General features: G+C 43.2%; 1 non-coding gene across 1 annotated transcript; it reads left to right on the forward strand.

Moving 5' to 3' along the window:
- Positions 1-5,878: 5,878 nt before the first annotated feature.
- On the forward strand, positions 5,879-6,015 carry LOC111755663 (small nucleolar RNA SNORA2/SNORA34 family). Its single transcript, XR_002790217.1, has one exon. It is a non-coding gene; the product is annotated as a small nucleolar RNA SNORA2/SNORA34 family (small nucleolar RNA).
- The last annotated feature ends 2,300 nt before the right edge of the window (positions 6,016-8,315 follow it).

Genomic DNA, 8,315 nt, shown 5'->3' on the forward strand with positions numbered 1-8,315 from the left:
CCGAAAGGCTTCCAGCCAGGGGTCTCCTCCCACACAGCTGCCCTGTTACAATTTAAATCACAAGGGCTACGTCCAAAACAGCTGTTATCACACAAACCAGGGCTGGATGTGCAGTCTTGTGGTGCAATAGCTTCTGCAAGGGCCTGGGTTCAGTCCCCAGTATGGAAAAAATAAATACACTCACAAGAAGGGAAAGGAAGGAAGGAAGGAAGTCCCAAGACATGGTTAAGACGCAGAGGAGTCAGAACCAGACGCAGACCATGAGTGCAAGGTCAGTTTTGGCTACATAGTGAGTTCAAGGCCAGTCTGATTTGCAGAGTGAGACTCTGTCTCAAAAAAAACAATTCCATCTGATCCAGCTATTCCATATCTGATGACCTAATGAAAAAATTAAAAGAGTCTCACAAAGATACGGGTACACTCACATGCATCGTAGCATTAACAGTAGCCAGAGAGCAGACCCAACCCCACCAAAGTGCCCAAGAAGAATAGATAAAGTTTATCCACACAGTGCACCGTCACACCCTCTTAGAGAGACAGCAAGTTCTGACCCCGGCGGCAACACAGATGAAACCGGAAGTCATGGCTAGTGCAGTAAGACAGTCATAAACAACAAACATGATTCTCCTCCGGGTCTAGGTATTCAGAGGCATTAAATTCTCAGAGGAAAAAAAGTAGAATTGTGGTTGCCTGGGCTGAGAGGAAGGGAAATGGAAATAACTGTTCAATTTGAGAAGATGCAAAAGGTCTTTAGATGGATGGTTGTGCTGGTTGTGGAAAAAAATGCACCTAATGCCACAAAACCATATACTTAAATAGTTAAAACTGTGAACTTTATGTTATATATATTTTATTACTACAAAAATTTTTCCAGCTCAGTGGCATAAGTGCCTGCTTGGTAAACACAAAGTCCTGAGTTCAATTCCTGGTACCAAAAAAAAAAAAAAAATTCCAGAAGCTGGGCATGGTGAGCCTCCTGAGTACTGGAATAGGTGTGCACCATCATGCCCAGCTTCTGCCTGCATTTTGATAATAATATTCCATTCTTTACTTTGATGTGAACATCTACTTCTAAGGTATTTTCAGATTCTAAAATTTATACATGTAATAAAATATATATATTATATATGAGAGCATCTTAGATCTTATTTAAGAAAGACTACTAAAAAAAAAGAAACACTACAACTTTCCCATAATACGAAGACTTAATGGTGAAAACATATTCACCATCTACCATCTTTACAAAATGATGCCTCTATAAATATTCCTTTGACAAAAACCTTACTGTGGCCCGCTCATGAGATGGCATTCATCACTATCACCCTTTCACGACAAATCCTACTGGTACCCTCCCCTCTGAGTACAGGAAGGCACTCCTCCCCCCTTATGTAGCTCGATGTGTTTTCTGCACGTCTATCACTGGTTTCTATACTAGTGTTGAATGTGAGAGGCAGCACTGTCCCACAGTCTTCATAGTCAAGCAGCATAAATGTGACAAACAGCCCAGACAAAACGGTAAGATGGACAGGGCCACAGCTGTCTGTCCAGACCTGCCCTGAGTGTCTCTAATGACTGACGAACAGTCAAACCCTGCTCTCACTCAGTGACCTTGAGGGAGGCACACTGGAAGGACACTTTGACTCGTTCCTAGTTTAGACTATCTTATAAATGACTCTGAGCTCCCTTAGTACAGCTGCTGACTTTTCCAGAAAGGACTACACTCTCCCTGAGTAGTTTACCACTTAGACTCAGCTGTACCAATGAATGTGCAAGTGCTGTTCCAGCCTTTCAGTAAGGTAACAGTAAGTAAACAGTAAGGCTTTATCCTCATGGGTCAAGCTCGTATTCTGTTTATTACCATGGCTTGCAACAGAAGGGTGCTAAGTTCTTTTTGTTGTGGTTGTTTTGTTTTTTGCTTTGTTTTGGTTTGGTTTGGCTTTTTTGAGATAGGATCTCACTATGCAATTCAGGCTGATCTTGAACTCACTTTGTAGCCTAGGCTGCTCTCAAATTCATAACGATCCTCCTGCCTCAACCTCCCAAATTCTGGGATTATAGGTATGTGCCACTATGCCAGGCTAAGTGTGCTAAATTCTTTATATGGATTATGCTCAAGTGCTGATGTCCAAAATACAAAAATATAAAGTCTTCTGATTTGATCAGAAAGTACATTTTTTAACTGTCTACTAAGTGCTACATAAGGAGGATGGGCAGAGAGATCTGACAGACAGGGCTCTCACCCTAAAAAAAAAAAAGGGTGCAGTGTACTGGGGGAGACTAAGTATGTGAGTAAACAAAAATAATAAAATAACTGCAAACCAAAATAAAAGACAATGAGTAGGTTACTACATTAACAAAATGACGGACAAGCCTTGGGTTTTTGTTTTCTTTTGTTTTGAATTTTAGGGGTTCATTTGTTTGCTTGCTTGGTTTTTTTGTTTTGTTTTTTTGACCCAGGTAGAGTTCTCTTTAATGTTCCATTTAGAAAGGAAGGTTGTTTAAATAAAATTGGGGGTTCAATCCCCACTGCTTCCCCTTAAATACAGTAAAAACAGCTCTTATTAAAATAAAATTTAAACATATGTGCCTTACATTTTTTACATTTCATATTCAAGGATTGCACATAATTAAGAATCAGTTTTCTGAAAAATGTCTACATTTACCTTTCTTTTATTGTGTGTGTGGTTTTTTGAGCATGAGGGGTGTATGTGTGTCTCATTATGAAGTTCAGACTGGCCTTGAACTCACTATGTAGCCTCGATTGGCCTTGAACTCAAAGTGACCCTCCTGCTTCAGCCTCCCACTGCTGGGATCAGAGGCGTGCACCACCACACCTGGCTCCTTCACCCTTGAAAACACAGAAAATAGCTCAATTTCCATTGTCTTTATGACATCTAAAAACCTTTACATCCAATATTCTCCTGAAATAAATATGAATTAAGATTAATGAACAAAATTTGTGTACTTTGAAAGTCATACTTTTCCTTCAAAAATAGTAAGAAAGAAATTAATGCATGAAAAATCTTATCACTCACTTGTATGCTTCTATAGCCTATTGGTTGAGCAAATCAAGTTAACATTCCTGTTCTCTGGCAAGAGCTTCTTATTCCTTTGGTCATATTTTATAGCACTGAGTGCTTGCTTGTTTTTTGAGACATGGTCTTTCCATGTAGCCCAGGCTGGCATCAGAGTCACAGGGCTCCTCCTGCCTCAGTCTCCCAAGTGCTGGGATTACAGGTGTGTGCCACCGTGCCCACTGGGACAAGATGTGTCACAAACTGGAAACGGTGGTATCCTCACCCCCTCTCACCCACATACCTGCAACAGCTTTCTAACAAATGTACCTGTTTGTATCCTAAGACATTTATACTGGTTGCCGAGAATGCTTTTGACCCTCATCCCGAGCTGCCGCTCAGAAGTCTTCTTTTCTGGTTGAGTGTGGCAGCACATGCCTGTTAATCACAGCTACGGCGGAGGCTGAGGCAGAAGTGTGTAAGTTTGAGATCAGCCTGCACAACTTAGCAAGACCCCTCTCAAAATACAATAAAGAGGGCTAAAGATGTAACTCAGCGCTCTGCAGCTTCAATCCCTAGTACTGAGAAAGGAGGAAAGGAAGGGAAGGGAAGAGAAGGGAAGGGGAAAAAAAGGAAAGACAGAAGAGAAGAAAAGAAAGAAAGTGAAAAGAAAGGAAAGGAAAGCAGGAAAGAGAGAGGAAAAAAAAATATCCTTTCTGGGCTGGGGATTTAGCTCAGTGGCATAAGCACCTGACTTGCAAGCAGGCGGTCGTGAGTTCGATCCCCGGTACCGATAATTTAAATAAATAAATAAATACTTTAAAATATCCTTTCAAGGAGTCTCATCCTGTTTTGCGTGGTGCCAGACACCTGTAATCTCAGCACTTGAGAGGCTGAGGCAGGAGGATTCCTCTGAATTTGAGGCTAGCCTGAACTACATAGCAAGACCTTGTCTCAGCAACAACAACAAAAAATGGAATGTCACCCTAAAATTTCACATACACACTTACCTCTCCTTTCTTCCCCCTCACACACTATTTCCTCCCTTCTGAGCTTTCTTTTTTCTCCTTATTCTTTATCACAATCTAAGTGATAAGCATAAGAAGCTACATCTTTCTGAACCTAACCTCAAAATGTAATATTATCAGTATCTAATCCACACATTTCATGAAAAGCCAATTCCCTGTTACACAAGGGTAAAAGACAGTGAGAAAGCTCTTCCTGTGCTGACTGGGAAGGATTTATGGTATTCATATCCTTATCATCATTTTACATAACATGGAAAAAGCCAGCGGCAGAGCCACAATCTCCTGGACTGGCCTTTGTGTATAAGGTGGGGGACACAGAAGGCACACACGCCCGACTTATGCATCTGCAAAATCTATTTGAAACGATCTTCTCTGAGGAGGAGACCAGGGAGACCAGAGGTAGACGGTCGGAAGGTAAAATCTGTGTGAAAACTGATTATATTGGTTTGCTCAGGCTGTCAAAATGAACTACTATACACAATATAGCGGCTTAAATAATAAAAAGTTATTCTCTCACAATTCTGAAGGCTAAAAACCTGAGATCAATGTGTCCTTGTGATTTGTTTCTCCCAAGCTCTCTGTCTTAGTTATTTCTCTCATTTATGAGACAAAATACCCAACACCCAAAGTTAGAGCAGGGAAGGTTTATTGGTCTCACAGCTTGAAGAGGCTGCAGTCCTGGCTTCAAGGCAGGGTGGCACGGCAGAGGGGCACCACAAAGGAATGGTCCATGGCAAAGCAGGGCAGGGAGAAGGCACAAGCAGCAAGTGATGACTCCCTTCCTGTCCCTTACATCCTCTCCAGGGTACCCACCCTTAGGGCAGGTGGCACTCACGCCCACTGTGCGGCAGCCTCAGCCCTAGCATCACACCATGAATCAATCCCAGCAGCACATCCTGGATCCCGGCAGCACACATGCTGTCCACCTCTGAAAACCACCATCGACGACCACATGAGGTGTGGGGGGCCATCTAGACACAAGCTGTAACAGCCTCTCTCCCTGGCTTCCAGGTGGCCACCTCTACCCCGTGTCTTCACCGTCTTGTTTTCTGCTCATTGGTGTCCTGACATCTTATTACAATAAAACCAGCCATATTGCATTAAGGTTCGCCTAAGGACCTCATTTGCCTTAATTACTTCTTTAATGGCCCAATCTTCGAATATAAAGTGAGGTACTGGGGGTTAGAACTATGACATACTAATATTCAGGAGAGAGAGACACAATTCAGCGTTATGACATCTATTGCTGGAGGCGGAGAGGAAAGAAAGGGAGAAAGCAAGATTTTAAAATTTATCTCCAGCTCCAGTGCCATCATCATTTTTTTTTTTTTTTGTCTTTTTAATTTTTATCGGTACTGGGGATTGAACTCACGACCACCTGCTTGCAAGGCAGGTACTTATGCCGCTGAGCTAAATCCCCAGCCCCTTGCAAGTCTTTTTTTTTTTTTTTTTTTTTGCCATCATCATTTTTAGGGTTAAACACAAGAGTCAGAAGTTGTTCCAATTCTTAGACCCCTTGAGAAGTTCTAAGAGCTAGGGTTGTGGCTCAAGTAACTCTTGCCTAGCATATGTGAGGCCCCGGGTTTTAGCCTCAGCATGCAGTGGAAGGAGCAGGAGGGAGAGAGGAATGAGGAGAAAGAGAAAAAGGTGAAGAGGAAAAAGAAGCCCAAGCAGTAGTAGAAGTAGCCACTCTGTTGCATGGCCTGGGTAGCCTTTCTCTCCTACGTGCAGTGGTCCCTGGGCTGTCACCCTCACCTCTGGAGCTCCTCCATGTTATTCTCTCTTGGGCTCCCTCAGGCAGACCCATCTGATCCAGGATTTAAGAAAGGTAGTTCTCTGGCCTTGAATTAAGGCCGGCAGCTTCCTGACACTGTTGGTTTCAAGCAGGAGCCTAAAGACATGTCTTTCTATGGTCTGCTGGCCATTTCAGAACTTGGGCAGTGAAATGGTCAATTTGTTAGAAACAAACAGCTTGAAGCAAACCCTCCCCGCTCTGGTGAGCAGCTGTGAGCCTAGCAAGCTCCAATGGCCCAGGACAGGAGCCACCAGCCGTTTACTGGGACCTGTGCCATGCTGGGACCTGGAGTGCCATGGAAACCAAGCAACCTCTCCCCTCCCTGCTGAGAGGCTGTGAGCCTGCCAGCCCACCAGCCAGCTGAGAATCAAACATCACATCTTCTCCCCCCACTCCAGACCCCCTCCACCCTCTCCACCCTCACCCCCTACTGCTGTTTAGCAAGTGGGAGCCAGTGATCTGGACAACCCTTGAGAGGCTGACCACAGGCAATGTAGCAAATAGGGGGGATTTCCCTCTCTCATCTCTTTGAAGGCAAATAGTTTTATCCTTGTGTTTCTTTGTTCTAATTAATGGTGTTATTTTAGCCTGTTTTGTTTTGTTGAACTTCAATATACATGAAAGTATGGACAGCTATTTTGAAGAGAATGAGAGACTCTACGACAGCCATTAGTGACTTCCCTATTGTTTGGTTTTGAAAACCTAAAACGGCTTCCTCATTCTGTTCAGATCAGTTTTATACTATGTTGTTTTGTATGAACTTTCTGTATGTAAAGACATGGACAACTATCTGGAAGAAAACAAGAGACCATGTGATAGCGAAGATCTCAGGTCGTCTAGCTTTGAAATTTGTATCTCTTACATTGCCTTCTTATGTCCTGTTTTATTCTGTTTTGTTGTGTTTAATTTTACCCCCTTTAAAATTAAAAAAAAAGTTATTATGTAGGACATGACTGTGGCTAAGGAGAAATGAATATCAGATTTATAAAACTACAGATTTTATTAAGGATGTGGTAATAAAATTGCATCTCTGGGCTTAGGAAAAAAAAAAAAAAAAAGAAAGAAAGGAAGGTAGTTCTGGACCAGAGATATAGTTCAGCAGCACAAGCGCCTGCCTGGCAAGCACAATGTCCTGAGTTTCATTCCCGGTACCCCCCAAAATAAAAAGAAACAGAAAAGAAAAATTAGCCGGGAGTGGTGGCTCACAGCTGTAATCCCAGCACTCAGGAGGTTGAGGCAGGAGGATTGTTGTGCATTTGAGGCCAGCCTGGGCTACAAAGTGAGCTCAAGGCCCTCCCGAACTGCAAAGTGGACCCTATATCAAAAAACAATAAATAGGGCCGGGGATTTAGCTCAGCAATACAAGTGCCTGCGCGAGATTATGAGTTCAATCCCCGGTACCAAAAAAAAAAGCAAAAAAGCAAATAAATAGCCTGTTTTCCTGATGGGAATTTACTCCAATCCCTTCATAGTAGTTGTTACCATTTCTCAGTGCTATAATGTTGTCACATGGCAATCTGTATAGATAATTTAACTGAGGTATTTTCTAACACTTTGTACGTTTGTTTACTAATCACCTATTTTGATGGTTTCTCCGTAAGGACATGCACAGTTTATTACCCCCACCACCATAATTGATTGAATTATACAAGTTTATCTTAGGAAAGCAAATTTTCCTAGAAATGAAGCCTGGACAAAAAGTGCCTAGGAGACTATGAGAGCAGTTTTTCCTCATACTAGTTTGAGAGTTTTGCAAAAGGTTCCCTGGTGCCAAGGGAACAAGGGACCTAAGCCAGACAATACAGGCTTAGGTCTGCAAGGACGTTTCCAGAACCTAGGGGCAAACGGGCAACTGGGAACAGCACATGGCTGAGTTTATCTGAAGATACAAATTTTTTTCTCTGGCACCTTGTTCAGAGAGGCAGAGTTTGCAGATTTTGCTGTTTTTTGGCACTGAGAATTAACATCGCATGTAGCTCAGCGCTGCTCTACATTCTGACGTTTATTTATTTCTGTGGTACTTAAGATTGAACTCAGGGCCTTTGCACTGTGCTGTATTCCCAGATCACGTTTGTTTGGTTTGACACAGTGTCTCAGTAGTCACTACATTGCCCAGGTTGGGCTCAAATTTGCAACCCTCTGCCTCAATTTTTCAGGGTGCTGGGATTACAAGATCCTATAAAGGGTTTTTTGGGTTTTTTTGCTCTTTTTTGCTTTTCAGTTCATTTATATTCGGCAACTCCTTAAACCCTTCAAACCTCACACACAGACCCGGAAGCAGCAAATTTGGGGAACAGGGAGGACTTTCCGGACCTGGAGCACATCCGGGACTCGTACCGGCGCGTTCTTGGGAGGAGGAGTCTAGATGCGCAGTCCAGGCCCCGCCCACCCGGAGGCCGGCGGCTCCGCTCCGCCCTCCGGGCCGCCAGGGGTCGCACGCTTTGCTGTTACCCATTTCGCTGTCGCGAGAGAAAGCGC

Source organism: Cavia porcellus, unplaced genomic scaffold (assembly GCF_034190915.1).
Source record: "Cavia porcellus strain 051 isolate PalLab524CR breed Dunkin Hartley unplaced genomic scaffold, mCavPor4.1 scaffold_32, whole genome shotgun sequence".
In the NCBI taxonomy this organism is placed as follows: Eukaryota; Metazoa; Chordata; class Mammalia; order Rodentia; family Caviidae; genus Cavia; species Cavia porcellus.